This window comes from Artemia sp. Qi Xiang Cuo, chromosome 10 (genome assembly GCF_049724085.1).
Source record: "Artemia sp. Qi Xiang Cuo chromosome 10, ASM4972408v1, whole genome shotgun sequence".
NCBI classification, from domain to species: domain Eukaryota; kingdom Metazoa; phylum Arthropoda; class Branchiopoda; order Anostraca; family Artemiidae; genus Artemia; species Artemia sp. Qi Xiang Cuo.
In genome coordinates, this window is record NC_142803.1 from 39345923 (window position 1) to 39362269 (window position 16347).

General features: G+C 33.2%; 1 long non-coding RNA gene across 1 annotated transcript; it reads right to left on the minus strand.

Annotated features, from left to right (window-relative positions):
- Positions 1 to 664: 664 nt before the first annotated feature.
- On the minus strand, positions 665 to 9551 carry LOC148947748 (uncharacterized). The gene is made up of 3 exons (XR_016142306.1): positions 9205 to 9551; positions 3768 to 3813; positions 665 to 1807 (listed from the first exon to the last, which is right to left on the minus strand). It is a non-coding gene; the product is annotated as an uncharacterized LOC148947748 (long non-coding RNA).
- Between the last annotated feature and the right edge of the window lie 6796 nt (positions 9552 to 16347).

Sequence of the window (16347 nt, forward strand, 5' to 3'; positions counted from 1 at the left end):
AAATGACATTTCACTTTCACCTTGGCTAAATTATAAGGCCCACTGCAAATTTACCTTTTAGTATTGGTTGAATTAGCAATAATTCAGTTTGAATTAGCCTACCCTCAGTAGTATAGCCTAGGCTATACTCCTCTGTCTTCTAAAGGGGGAAATAATCCCGTGTTCCTGACTAGCCTAGAACCTGAATCCCATGTGAGCTGAAAAATAAACAACTAGGTTTTTCAAATTCCAGCCTAAAATTATTCCACTCATATACATTTGAAACAGCCTAACTAAGAGATAAACTTATCTTTAGGATCAGAACTCCACTGGGAATTGAAATATAGGCTTAACATTCATTTCTGTTAGACAGGTCAGAAGCATCACTTTAAAAAATCCAGGGCGTTTCCAGGGTTGCAAACTTTTTGTTCCATAAATATGTCCCCTGAGTATCCAAAATTATGTAATTTTTAGCCAAAATATGTCCATATTTCCTCTGAAGTATGACCAAAATATGTCCATCTTGAAATCTCAGAACCTGGAGGTTATTTTTCTTATCAATTGGGATATTGACCAAAAGACGCTTTGGAAACATCTTTCAAAGCAGCCAGTCAACATCAAATATATTGAAAACGAAAAAAAAACGTTTAATACAAGCACAAAACTCATAAAAACAAGTAAACACTAAAAATAATTTGTGGGAGCTTAAGATTAGTCTTCTAGCGAGAATTCATCTTCAAAATTATGTTCAGCACGAGAGTCAGTCTTATTTCTTCCTTTGCTAGCTATTTACCAATATGAGCATTTCTTGCGCATTTCAAAATGTATAATCCAGGGTTCCAGCAACGTTCCAGAACGCCAAATTAGTTGCTTGACATGCATTAAACAACTAGTCGTTTGCATTTGAAGACCATTCCGTAATTTGGTTTTGATGTTACCAAGTAGCGTAAACTGTCTTCCAGCAGCTGCTGAAGAGTGTGGCAGGCCACATAACGTTATCATAAAATCACAAGGATCCTTGTATTTTTCTTTATCCTTGGCATCCTTACATTTTCTTAGGGCAGACCAGAAAACTGATGGATTTGCTTATTCAGAACGGAAATTAAAAGTTCTAGTGCCCTTTTCCAGTGACCAAAAAGAATGGAGGGCAACTAAGCCCCCTCCCACGCTCACTTTTTTCCCAAAGTCACCGGATCATAATTTTTAGATAGACAAACTGCAAGCTTGCGAAAAACCCTTCTCATGTACCAAACTTTTAATTGGCTACTCACCCATATGCCCTCTTTGGTGCTTGTTCAAATTGCCCAGTTCGAAAAAACATTTTTTACAAAGGTCTTGTCACATACATCACACTTAAACGGTTTCTCACCTGTATGCGTTCTTTGATGTATGTTCAAACTTCCTGCTTGAGAAAAGGTCTTGTCACATACATCACACTTAAACGGTTTCTCGCTCGTATGAATTCTTTGATGCCTACTCAAGCTTGAAGCCCGAGAAAAGGTCTTGTCACATACATCACACCTAAACGGTTTCTCACCCGTATGCACTCTTTGGTGTCGGTTAAAATCCTGCACTCGGGAAAAGGTCTTGTCACATACCTCACATTTATGTATTTTTTTCTCTATATGAGTTCCTTGATATCTTTCCAATTTTCCATACTTTTTAATTTGTAGGCGAGTTTTAAAACCTGTTTTCTGATTTTCTAAACCTTTTCCTTCAGATTATGATGCACATGCATTTGAGAAACCGCTCGTAGATGTTTTCTTTGAAAAATCCAGTGACATATTTCCCCGTAAATGTAGTCCAGACACAGGTGGTGAAAAGTGACCTAAAAATTGAAAAATCTACTGCGTGAAAAACAAAAACGAATAACACAAAAATCTAAAAAAAAAAAAAATCTAAACAAAAAAATATCTTTCAAAGAGTTTTAAAAGACTTGAAGAGTAAAAAAAGAACAGTATATCTTTAGATAGGTTATTCTAATTAATTTTATTTCTGATCCTTCTTCTCTTCCTCATTGTGATATCAGCTTTTACAATTAGTTATTCTAATGCAACGAAAGAGCAAAAAAATAAAACCCTAAACGATCAAAAAGCATACCGTGGTGTAAATCAGACCATAAGTGGAGAAGAGGAAATATTACAGCAAATATTATTGCAGGAATTATCGTAACTAAAAGACTAATAGAAGATCTAATAGAATGTCCATTGTATGTTGAAGTTAACATTTTTTGGGTAGCCGCAAAGCTATGGACTTAAAAAAACCACGAAAGTTCCGTTTTCAAAAGTTCTTACAAATAACAATTCATTCGGGATAAATCGTTTTAATGGACAGTAAAAAACAATGACAAAAAAAAATCTGGATATTTCGGTCACACATACAGTGACACCATCATTACCAAATACCCGGTAATTTTTTTGTCACCATTTTTCACTTTCTATTAAAAGTATTTATTCCTATTTGAACTGCTATTATTAAGACCTGAGGAAAGCGTGATTTTTGTTGGGGTTTTTCGTCTTTTTTTAATCCAATGGGACTCGCTATGTTCTTTTAACTATATATTTAAAACAACTCGTTCTAAAAACAGACAAACATACTTTTAACTTAATCTTCACAAAATGAATTCTGTATTTTTGTTTGAATTTAGAGTATCCAGTAAATTCATCTTCTACACTAAAAATTTCTGGTAAGCAGTTCAGAAAAAAAACAATGCTTATTTCAAATTCAACTTGAAATCAAATTAATAGACATATATTTCTTTTAATTTAATAAGAGAAATATAAATAATAATAAAATTGTGCTGGTATGATCGCTTGTATCAACGTTCCCATGGCGTGACCGATTCTATCAACGTAGGATTGGGTATGACAGAAAAAAAATAATAATAATCATAATATATAAATAAATAAAAAAAAATTCAAAAAATAAAGCAAAAAATAAAAAAAAGGAAATGTATCATTCAAAATATCAAATATTTTCATCAAAAGGTTTTGATATTTGAAACAAATGAGAAAATATGTGATGGTGTTGCTCAAAATGTATTGTTACTTGAAACAAGATAGAAATAAGCGTATGCATTATTCAAAATATCAAATATTTACTTCAAAACATTTTCTTGCTTGAAATAAGATCGGGTAAATATGCGATAATGTTGCTTAAAATCTACTGTCTCTTGAAATAAATGATAAAATGAGCAATTGCATTATTACAAAATATCAAATACTTTCTTCTAAATATCTTTTTTCCGCTTAAAATAAGATAGGGAAATATGCGATGGTATTGTTTAAAATGTATTGTTTCTTGAAATAAGATGGAAATAAGCAAATGCATTAATCAATATACGAAACATTTTCTACAAAATGTTTTGCTGCTTGAGTTAATATGAGAAAAACATGTGATGGTGTTGTTAAAAATGTGTTTTATCTTGAAAATAAGATGGCAATATGCAAATACATTATTCAAAATACGAAATATTTTCTGTAAATGTTTTACTGCTTGATGTAAGATGAAAATAATATTTGAAGGTATTGCTCAAAATGTATTCATCCTTGAAGAATACGATAGAAGCAGTAGGGGACGACCCAAAATTGCACTGAAAAAAAATTACTATTACATCAAATTGCTATCAGCATTTGGCAGAGTTCCAAATAAATCGTAAGCTGATCCCAAACAGAAGCTTCTTAGCAATGATTATATTTGATCTTTAATTTTAATCTATACTTAATATCTTTTGTGTTAACTAGACTCTGTATACCAGTTTCAACCCCTGATATATAGCACCGAATTACCTTTCTTTCAAACGGGACAGCTACGTTGTGCCAAACCGAAATTGCACTGGAAAGAAAAACAATACTATTATTTGCTAGAATTTTCGATTTTTACTTAGACAATGAACAGTAGACTGATTCCAGTTAGGTTATTCTTAGCAATGTTTAATTTGATCTTCCGTAATATCTTTGGATTCAACTAAATTCTCCATACAAGCTTCAAGCTCTAATCTAAAACACCAAATCGCTTTTCTTTCAAACATGACGATAACATGTGCCTAGCCGAAATTGTACTAAAAACAATAAATTGCTATGATTTTCTAGAGTATTCTATTTTTTTATATATATAGTGAACAATAAACTGATCCCCAACAGAAGGTTCTTAGCACTGTTTAATTTTGATTTTAAGTAATATCTAAATTTTGCTAAATTCCGCATACCATCCTCAAGCCCTTATCAACAAATTACTTTTCTTTCAAACATGAAAAAATATGTTTACCTACCCAAAAATGCACTGAAAACAACAGATTGCTATAATTTGTTATAATTCTGAATTTTTACGTGAACAATAGACTGATCCCCAACAGGACATTTTTAGCAAGGTTTAATTTTAGATCTTACCTCATATCTTTTGAGTCAACTAGATTCTGTACACTAACTTCAAGGCCTGAATCAAAGCGCTTAATAGCTTTACTTATTTCCGATCGTATTTTGAACAATACATTTTGAACAATACCATCGCTTATTTATTTTATTTTAAGCCAAAGATTTGCATATTTTTCCGATCTTATTTCAAGCAACAAAATATTTTGAAGAAAATAATTAATATTTTGAATAATGCAATTCCCAAGATTATGTTGATACAAGCAGTTACACAATGCCTATGTTGATATTACTTGTCAAGTAAAGTTAAATACTATATCATAAATTTTACTAGCCAAATTGAATTTAAATTAACCGGTTTACCAAAAAAGAGCTGCGTAGCACTTTTAAATTGGATCTTACGTACTATCTTTTGAGTAAACTAGATTCTGTATACCAGCTTCAAGCAATGATCTAAAGCGCCAAATTGCTTATCTTTCAAATATGACAATTACGTGTGCCTACCCGAAATTGTACTGGAAACTATAAAGTTGTATCATTAGCTACAGTTTACCATTTTTACATAGACAGTGAACAATAAACTGACTCCCAACAGGAGGTTCTTAGCAATATTTAATTTTGGTCTCACTATCTTTGATCTCAATATCTTTTGAATAAATTAAATTCTGCAGACCAGCTTCAAGCACTGATCTACAGCACCAAATTGCTTTTGTTTAAACATGACAATTACGTGTGCATACCCGAAATTGTATTGTGAACAATAAATTACTATCATTTTCTAGTTTTCCATTTTTACATAGACAGTGAACAATAAACAGAGTGGCCGGCGTTAACCCCGCGGACAATATACCCCGGTAAATACCCCTAAAAACAAATTTGGGCTACGTATTTGCACATTAGGGGAGGGGGGGGTAAAGTAGGAACAATTATTCTGCATATTATGAAGTAAAAATTGTTTTTTGACTTCAAACTATCCAAATACTTTACCCCCTGCTTTATGTGTAAATATAGAGCACAAATTATATATTTCCCATATATTCTACCACCTGTCTTTGTCTTGTCTCACACTAAGCTGAAAAAAACTAACGAAGAAACCGGTTTTGTTCTCGAGTTTTACACAGCGTAAACTTGAGTAAGTTTCCCATGATACACAAGCACCAAAACTCCTTCCCCCTATGAAAATTAAAAAACTAAAACTCAAATAAAATTATCAAATTTGTATAGCCTTTTTTCCAGAGGGGGGGGGTGTTTACCGGAGGTTTAAGTATTTGGACAGTCTGAAGTCAGAAAACAGTTCTTTCTACGTATATGGTCACTAAAAAATTACAGAAGAATAGCGAAGTATCTAGAAATTTTTTTAAGATAAAAAAAAAGACTATAAAGTAAATGTAATGTTTCATTTAAGTGTTTTTTCCAAGTGTTAAGCGTTCTTTTTTCAATGACCAGTCTTCCAATTATTAAGTACTATTATTAGGTTAATGTAGTGTTTCATTTAAGTGTTTTATGATGATAGCTGAGCAAAATTTATGTTATCATTTATGTTATTTTACTAAAAAATAAAATCGCGAAGAAGAGAAGAAAACGAGGAAAATTAACAGCCAGTGAAAAACTTGAAAAAATAATGCAAATAAGTCGGTCAAGACCTCCGCTTGACCGTCCTCGGTGCAGAATAAAACTAATAAAAAAAACAAACAAAAAAAAACTTAAAATAAAAACACAAAACTAAAATTTGACGACTCTTTCTCAGTAACGGTGAAAGGGTAACTCAGTAATGTTACTGTGTTCATGGCCGAATATTTGGCTTTAAAATACACTTATTTATCTATCTATCTAATATGCAGAATAATTGTACCAAACACACTTTGCATACAGACCCGCTTTACTTTACCCCTCCCCCTTCTAATGTGCAAATCAATAGCCCAAATTTATTTCTAAAGTAACGAAGAAACTAACAAAAAAATCGGTGTTTTCACGAATTTTACACAGCGTAAACTTAAGTGAGTGGCGCACAATACACAAGTACCAAAATTCCTTCCCCCTACGGAAATAAAAAAATAAAACTCAAATAAAATTCTTAAATTTCGATGGCCTTTTTACCAGGGGGGGGGGTACCAGAGGAGTAAGTATTTGGACAGTTTGAAGTCCGAAAACAGTTCTTTCTACATATATCGTCACTACAAAATTAGAGAAGAATAGCGAAGCATCTAGAAATTTTTTTAACTAAAAAAATAGTATAAAGTAAACGTAATGTTTCATTAAGTGTTTCATTTAAGTTTTCATCTACGGAAATTAAACAAATAAAACTCAAATAAAATTCTCAAATTTGGAAAGCCTTATTTTCCACGGGGTATTTTCCAGGAGGTATTTTCAGGGATATAATCGCCAGGGAGAGTCGACCCCTAGAACCAATACACAGATCCCCAGCATGATGTTTTTAGCAAAATATTTAGGTTTGATCTGACGTAATATCTTTTGAGTCAACTAGATTTAGCACTCTTCAAGCCTGAATTAAAGCACTTAATAGCTTTGTTTATTTTCAATATTAATTTAAGGACAAATACATTTTGAGCAGCACCCTCAAATATTTTTTCTCATTTATTTCAAGCAGCCAAATATTTTGTAGAAAATATTTCGTATTTTGAATAACGCATTAGTTTATTTCCATCTTAATTCAAGAAACAGTGATTTTTCAACATTATTAAATCATAATTCCTCATCTTATTTTAAACAGCATAAAAAAAGAAGAAAAAAATAGGTGATATTTTTTAAGAATGCAATTGCTTATTTTCCATCTTATTTCAAGAAACTGTAGAATCTAAGCAATACCATAATATATTTTTCTGAACTTATTTCATGTAAAAAATATTTTGAAGAAAATATTTGATATTTTGAACCATACATTCTCTTATTTTTATCTTAATTAAAGAAACAATACATTTTGAGCAACATCATCACATATTTCTTCATCTCATTTCAACCATCACATATTTTTCTCATTTTATTTCAAGCAGCAAAACATTTTGTAGAAAATATTTTGTACTTCGAATAACGCAGTTGTTTATTTCTATCTAAATTCAAGAAATAGTACATTTTCATCGCATAATTCCTCATCATATTTTAAACAGCAGAAAGAAAAAATTAAAATAATTGGCGATATTTTTAAGAATACAATTGCTTATTTTCCATCTTATTTCAAGAAACTGTAGAATCTAAGCAATACCATAGTATATTTTTCTGAAATTATTTCAAGCAAAAAAATATTTTGAAGAAGACGTTTGATATTTTGAACAATGTATTCTTTTGTTTCCATCTTCAATTCAAGAAACAATACATTTTTAGCAACATCATCACATATTTACTTTTTTTATTTCAAGCAGCAAAACATTTTTATGAAAATATTTGATATTTTAAATAACACATTTTTTTCTTTTTTTTGTTCTTATTCTGTTATTAATTTTTTCTTTTTATTTCTTTTTTTTTGTCATCACTATGCCTACTTTGATAGAATCAGTCACACCATGGCTACGCTGATACAAACATTCAATTCCAGGATTATGCTGATACTAAGTTGGTATCAGTGGATAGTCAAGTTCAATACTATACCATAAATTCTACTGCCCGTTTGAATTCAAATTAACCGGTTTACCAAACGTAAGGTTCTTAGCAATGTTTAGTTTGATCTTATGTAATATCTTTTGAATGAACTAGATTCTACATACCAGCTTCAAGCCCTGATCTAAAGCACCAAATTGCTATCCATTCAAACATGACAATTACGTATGTCTAGCCGAAATTGTGTTGGAAACAATAAATTGCTATCCTATCCTATTGCTATTTTAGCAATGTTTAATTTTGATCTTACGTAATATCTTTTGAGACAACTAGATTCTGCAAACCAACTTCAAGCCCTGAATTATGGCACTTATTAGCTTTACTTATTTCCAATCTTATTTCAAGCAAGAATACAATTTGAGCAGCAACATCACAATATTTTGCTTATTTTATTTCAAGCATCGAAACATTTTGTAGAAAATATTTCGTATTTGAGTTTTTACATCTTATTTTCATGTTTTTTCAAGAAACAATACACTTGAACAACACCATCACATATTTTCCTCATCATATTTCAAGCCGCAAAACATTTTGTAAAACATATTTTGCATTTTGAATAATGCATTTGCTTTTTTCCACCTTATTTAAAGACACAATACATTTCAAGTGACACCATCGCATATTTCCGTATCTTATTTTATGCAGCAAAAATAAACATTTACAAGAAAATATTTGATATTGTTAATATCAAATGTAGCATTTATTGTAGCGCCCGTCAAAAGAAAAAAGGGATAGCAGACTTGTCACTTTTTGAATAATTATAATTCTATTCTCATTATAAAATGCATTTAAAATCCCGCCTTATATCCACTCAGTGAAGGAAACTTATGATAATGTAAACCACTTTCATTTGACCCAGATGTATCATGGCTGTAGGTACAAGGAGAATAGGACTGTTGTAGTATTGATGCCTTTAGGGTGCGCAGTTGTCAGGACAGCGCTAGTATCCACATTATCATTACTGCTAATATACACTATAAATATGGATTGTAAAATCTATAGAAAGATGCAGTTTTAAGGTTGATTACCTTAATAAAAATTAATAAAACCAGCCAAACTACTTTTATGTGAAATTTTATAATATTCAGGACAGATTACAGAAACGGTTTGGCAAACACATGCACATTGCAGTAACATAAAACAAAAGTTCCATTTTTAGATTCAGTCCCTTTGTCCTATTTTTATCTATTAAAATATTATCCAATACATTTCAATCACCAAAAACACAATGTTTCAGATATACCTTCATTGTCAGAACACATGGGTTCTGATTCCTGGGTGTTGTATTCAAATTTACATGGTTCTGAAATGCTAGGTAAATTAAGCAAGGGAACATCTTCACGTTTTGGTGACAGAAGACGGTTTGAAAAGGCAAAGGGCTTCTCACAGTCACCTGGTAAAGCATCTTCAACTTCTAAAATAAATTATAGATTAAACAGACACAGTTGCGCACTATAAGAATAATTATGGGGGAGGGGGTCGTCCGGAATTCCTTAGATAAAACGGTATCTTAAGGAATTACTTAAAGTTTATTTTAGCTCTTTGAATGCAAGGTTTGAGTAGGGACTAAGAAATGAATGATAAAACCGAACACATTAAATAAGATTTAAAACCAGAATATACTTTTTATGGGGGGAGAGCTGAATCCCCTTTAGAACCACCCCCTCCCTCCCCCCGTCGGTGCACACCCGAACAGATTTAAAAAAATTAACAGTAAAGCTTACTAAACAAATCAGACTGCTTTGACTTTTTAATTATATATTATATATATATATATATATATATATATATATATATATATATATATATATATATATATATATATATATATATATATATATATATATATATATATATATATATATATATATATATATATATATATATATATATATATATATATATATATATATATATATATATATATATATAATTGTATTTTTATGCATGTATTTTTCAAAAATAGTTTTAAAATCTGCTTTTTATAAAGCAGAAGAAAACGTGAAACCTTTAACGAAATTCATTAACATAGAACGGATAAAACAAGAAATTCATAAAACAAAATTCATAACATAGAACTGGTAGCTGAAAGAATGAAAAATTTCAGATAACGTATTGAATGAAAGAAAAAGAAAAGAATATTTAATGAAAAAATATGTAACCGAAAAAATTAATTTGTTACAGCTTAACAATAAAATGAAATTGACAATATTAAACGTAAAGTAATACCAATCAATTGGGAATATTCTGCATCAGTTCCCAAAAAAGAAAAATACAACATATTGTCTCCCAAAGTTTAACAGCTGAATTCAAATAACTTTATTTCTCTCTTACATGTCTAATAACTTATCAGCTAATCACTTACATGGAATAAATGCAAACCATATGATAGATCATAACCACACGACAACTTTATTCGAAGGTGTATGATAGAACAGTAAATATCAGCGACCGTAACTACAAAACCAATATCTGATTCAATATCACAACTATCCACTAGTAGTGATTCATAGCGGGTTTCTAACACTGGATCAGGTGGAGAAAATTCACTGGTGATATAGCTGATCCAGTCACTCTCACATGTAAGCTCTGAAGCAACACCTTTTGACTCTTCCCCCAATGAATCTCCAGATTTAAGTTGGGTTAGTTGTCAGGCGCTCACTCCACCAGTCAATAATCTCAGCTTTGTGATTGGCAAGAAACCTAGCAAAACAACATTTGATATATAACTGTATGTCATTAACGGTACCTGATTTCGACCGGTTGCAATCATTCCATATTTGGTACCAAACCTTTGTAGATTTGCAACTTTGCTGTAAAGGCAAATTTATTGAGCATCCAGATATTTCTGAACCCAGACAAACTTTATGTACAGGAACGGCACAACGCTCAGCTCAACGCATTGCATGTGTGATTTCACTATAGTAAATGTTATTTTTTTTTTCTTGTAAATGTTTTCTTTTTCGACTCAGAAGTTCTGAGGGTTGTTGCAGCAGTTGGAAAGGGATCTTAACTTGGTCAAGTGTGCCATCAAGCTTTGATTTATATACAATACCATTTCATTTCTTCCAGTCAGACTTGAATTCCCACTTCCATTTCTTTTTGTCTTTTTTAAAAAGAACACTATCAGTAAAGAAATAATTGGAGATCGGTAAATGAACCGATACCGATACACTAAAGTCAACATGGCTTGAGCCATTCACAGTCACGCCGGTCGAAGAGAGCATGAAGTCAAGTGAAATGTGTCGCTCCAGAGTTATGGATATACATATTTGAATTGTCATTAGGGACAACATTCAGACGGGAAAGAGAAGGCAGAAGTATTTGAGATCTTGACTAAGTTGGCATTGAGAGGTTGCAGTTCACGTCCCCAGCGAGGATAACACGATGAGATGCGTAGGCACACTGCTGCAAAGATTTAGCAAAATGTACTGTTGCACGTGAGAACTTTTCTTTGGAAACCAAGTTATTGTAATCAGCTAGTAAGTAGCAGCAATATATTTTCAGGTTTGCAGTTTTTATACCAAAGAAACACTCGTTCTCAACAAATACTGATGCAGAAGGGTGAAAACTGATAAGTACTGCCAGTCCGTCGGAAGGTCTTCCTCTGCTCGAATGCTTAACTGGCACCACGAAGAGGTTTCTGTTATTGGCACAACTTAAGACCCTTGCCTTGAAGGCTGTGGGGACTGTCCTCCTCAAAACATAATTTCTATCCGGAAATCAACTACGCTGAACAAAATGGCTATCAAAATTTTTATTGGATGTGTTTCGGGAAATGGTGGGCATGGAAGGGGAGTTAGTCGCCTTCCGACCACTTTCGACTATTAAAAAGGGCACAAGCCACTCCAATTTCCGATTGAATGAGCCCTTTTCGAAGTTTCTACGACAACTTCTTCGATACGAAGTGACCTGCTCTAAAAAAAAAAATAACTTGTGGCAACATCGTTCTTATATACCCCCATAGCATAACTTAAAACCCTTGCCCTGAGGGTTGTGGGGGAGTGTCCTCATCAAAAACATATTTTCTATCTGGAAATCAACTACGCTGAACAAAATGGCTATCTCAAAATTTTGTTGGGATGTTTGGGGGAATAATGGGCGTGGGGGGGGGGGGGGGTTAGTTGCCCTCCAATCACTTTCAACTATTAAAAAGGGTACTATTCACTCCAATTTCCAATCGAATGAGCCCTTTCGAAGTTTGTACGACAACCTCTTCGAAACGAAGTGCCCTGGTATGGAAAAAAAAAATAACAATACATTGTGCCAACATCGTTCTTTACTTAGGCAGCACTATTGCACTGCCTATGATACTGGGTGCTTCATGCCCTTGAGAATAATGACTGCAACTTCTAAACTGAATAGAGAAGACAAGGTATTTGGCCCATTTTTGGTCCAACTAGCACCCTTGTCCTGCAAACCAAACTTTGGTTTCTTCTTTGCCCAGGCGATGGTTTTTGAATGTTTCAACTAAACCAGTATTCAAATCAACCTGATTCTGCTCGAACCACCTTAAACCAATAATATAGCTAGAAAACCTTCTGTCCAACTGAAAAACTATTCTGCTAGTCAAAATCTTTTAAAAAAGTAATTGAACCTTGTTTTTTTTGTTTTTGCTTGAACACTTTTTCTTTCTCTTTTCGTTACTTTTTTTTCAATGGCTGACAATCATCCCTGTTTTAATTCCTTAGTTTTTGCTATAAATTTTCTTCGTATTTTCTTCATTATTTTGTCAAACTTTGCAAATTACACAAAAAGAGGGCTAATGCCCTTTTTAACAGGCAAAAGTGGTTGGTGGCAACTAACCCTCTCACGCCCACCAAATCCCCACAAAAATCCAATCAAAATTTTTAGATAGCCATTTTATTCAAAGTAGTTGAAAGGTCTGGAATCTATGCCTGAGGATGAAAAACCCACCACAGCCCCCAGAGCAAAGGTTGTAAGTTAGGCCCTGGGGGCATATTAGACTTTTATTGAGTGTTGTCGTAGAAAATTCAAAAAGAGCTCATTCAATTGGGAATTGAGAGGGTCAGTGCCCTTATTAATGCTTAAAAGCGATCAGAGGGCGAATGCCCTCCACGTCCAACATTTTTCACATACTTCCGATCAACATTTTGATATAGTCATTCTGTTGAACGTAGTTGAAGGGTCTGGATATTATGTCTTTTAGCATGACAACCCCCCACCCCAAAGCCCTCATGGCAAAGGTTGTATGTTATGCTTTGGGAGCATATAAGATTTTTATAGAAAGCATTGTCGTAAAAACTTAAAAAAAGGCTCATTCGACTGGAAATTGAGAGGAATATTTCCCTATTTAATAGTCGAAAGTAATCGGAGGGAGAATCAGCCCTCCCCCCCACGCCCATCATTTCTCCAAACACTTCCGATCAACATTCTGATATGGTCATTTTGTTCAACGTAGTTGAAAGGTCTGGAAATTATGGCTTTGACGATTACAAACTCCTCCCCATAGCCTTCAAGACAAGGGTAGTAAGTTATGCCCTTGGGGCATGTAAGGTTTTATAGAAAATTTTGTCGTAGAAGCTTTAAAAAGGACTCATTCGTTGGATATTGAGAGGACTAGTGCCTTTTTTATTAGTCGACAGTGATAAGAGGGAAAATGACCCTTAAATGGTATTTAAGGTTTTTATGGAAGGGATGGTTGTTTCACTTTAGAAGAGGCTCATTTGGTAGAAAATTGAAAGTTCTAGTTCCTTTTTAATCGTCAAAAGTGACGGACGGCATTTAGCCCCCTCCCACTCTCCTACAGCCCCTCCTTTCACCAGACGCATCTCGTTGAAATTGTGAGATAATGATTTTTCTCAAAATAGTCCAAAGAACATATAATTATGTCTCTAGGGATGAGACAACCCCCTCCAGCGCCCTGAGGATAGGGTTGTAAGTAATCTTATGAGGGCATATAAGGTTTTTAGTGAATGGGCGGTCGTATAAACATCAGATGGGGCTTATCCGATTTTAAATTGGAAATTATAGTGTCCTATTTAAGAGTCAAAGTGATTTAAGATCAAACAGCCCCCCCATCCATCCACGCTCAGCATTTACCTTAACACCTCCAATCAAAATTTGAAGACAACAATTATACACATCGTAGTTCAAGGTTTCGGAAATTATGTCTGTCGGGAATACAGACCCCCCCCCCCCACAACTCTCAGGGAAAGCAGGTTTATTCGTTGTGATAGTAGCACCAGTAATGATAGTAGTAGCAGAAGGAGTACAGTTAATAGTAGTAGTCTTAGCTTTAGTAGTAGTAGCAGTAACAGTAGCAGTAGTTGTAGAAGTAGAAGCATTAGTATTATGAAGCAAATATTGTCTTTTGGCTAGTTCAACATCCCCCACAACAAGCATTTTAAGTTTTAATTTCACACAAGAAACTGTTCCTAAGATATAGCTGAAATGCCCTTTTGACAACCTGCATACAGATGGCAGGTTGTCATCCGTACAACATTAATATTCTCTGAAAGTTGCACGTTCATAGGTTGTGAATTTTGAGCAAGCCAGAAGACACTGTGTGTATTCATTTAATGCTGCTTCTACGGTTACTGTAACTAACGACACTAGTGGCATTAAGTTGAAACTTTTAGAGAACGTTTAGGAGGAGTTTAAATTAAACGAAAATGCTATATGCATGCAGGTATTAAAAGGGCATATAAGTACTAGAGGGCATATTAGGACATAGGCCGCGATGCTCTATCATAGCTAGTAAAATAACTGATATTTTAAAGGAGCTAATTTGATTGAAAATTAAAAGTTCTAGGGCCCTCTTAAGAGTCAAAAGTGATTGGAGGGCAATCAGCCTCCTCTTTGGCTCATAATTTTCCAGAAACTTACAATCAAAATTTTACTACAGCCATTTTATTCAGCATAGCTGAATGGACTAGAAACCATATCTCTAGGGTTATTGGGTAGCTCAACCCCCCAAAATTATGTAATTGGCCCATTATCCTTAAAAACCAAATGTTGCTTTAAAATTAAATCAAAAGCAATATACCAAGAACGACTTAGGGCAGGCGTTCCTAAACTATGGGTGGCGACCCCAAATGGGGTTGCGTAGCAAAATCATGGGGTCGCAATATATTTTAAAGTCAAATACTTAAATAGTAAAGTCAAATATTTATAACATACTACCGGAAAATACATATATAGTAAAGTTGATGAATTTTTAAAAAACTGAAGGTCTAGAATGGAAAAATTGCTGTGGAATGTGCACAGATGGTGCAAGAGCGATGACGGAGAAAAACATTGGTTTTAAATCCTTTTTTCAAGCTGTTCATTATGACCATATAACTTTTACTCACTGCCTTATTCACCGAGAGGCCCTTGCAGCAAAAAGAATTAGCACCATAATTGAACGATGTGCTTCAGAATGCTCTTAAGATTATAAATTTTATTATGAGCCATGCCCTTAACAGTCACTTATTTTCAAATCTTTGTAAGAATATGGATTCCGTCTATACAACTTCATTATTACATGCAGAAGTAAGATGGTTGTCAAGAGGTCAGAGTTTAACAAGATTATTAATATTACTATTAAAAGACGGAATTGAAATATTCTTAACCCAACAAAAATGTGAACTTGCGGCTTTTCTTCAAAATGACTTATGACTACCTAGGCTGTGTTATTTGTCGGATATCTTTGCGAAATTAAACCATCTCAACTTGTCTCTTCAAGAAAGAAATTGCGATATATTTACTTCTAATGATAAAATTCACAGTTTTAATAAAAAAGATTAAAATTTGGAAAGATAGGATAGAAAAAAAGCTTCGAAATATTTTCCAGTGTCGACAATTTTATAATCGAGCGAAATCATTGTAAAACTAATATTGCAGAAAATATTGTAGATTACTTAAAAGTGCTAGAAACTTAGTTCTGTACATGTTTCATATTATATATTGATTTCAAAAAGGTACCTTGGATTCAAAATCCGTTTTGAATTGATTTAACTCAGGTTGATAACATACCACTTACAGCTCACGAGGAATATGCTGAGCTTTCGAGTGATTCAAACTTAAAACTACAATTTCCAAAAAGCCCTTGTCTAAATTCTGGATCAGAACTAGAACTGAATTCCCCACAATCGCAGATACAGCATTATATGTTCTTCTGCCATGCAACACCACGTATTTATTTGAAGTTACTTTCAGAGCTTTAACACATATCAAACCCCAATATCTTTCATCATTAAAAAATGTTGAAGAGGTCTTATGTCCAGCAGTGTCAAACATTCACCACGATTTAATTTGTTATGCAATAAAAAACAGGCACATCCATCTCCCTAAAGTTTTCCCTTTTATTTTATAATTAATATTTACCACCCAACGACTGCGTTCGAATATATTCGATTGAACTAAGATGGTCAGAGTTTTC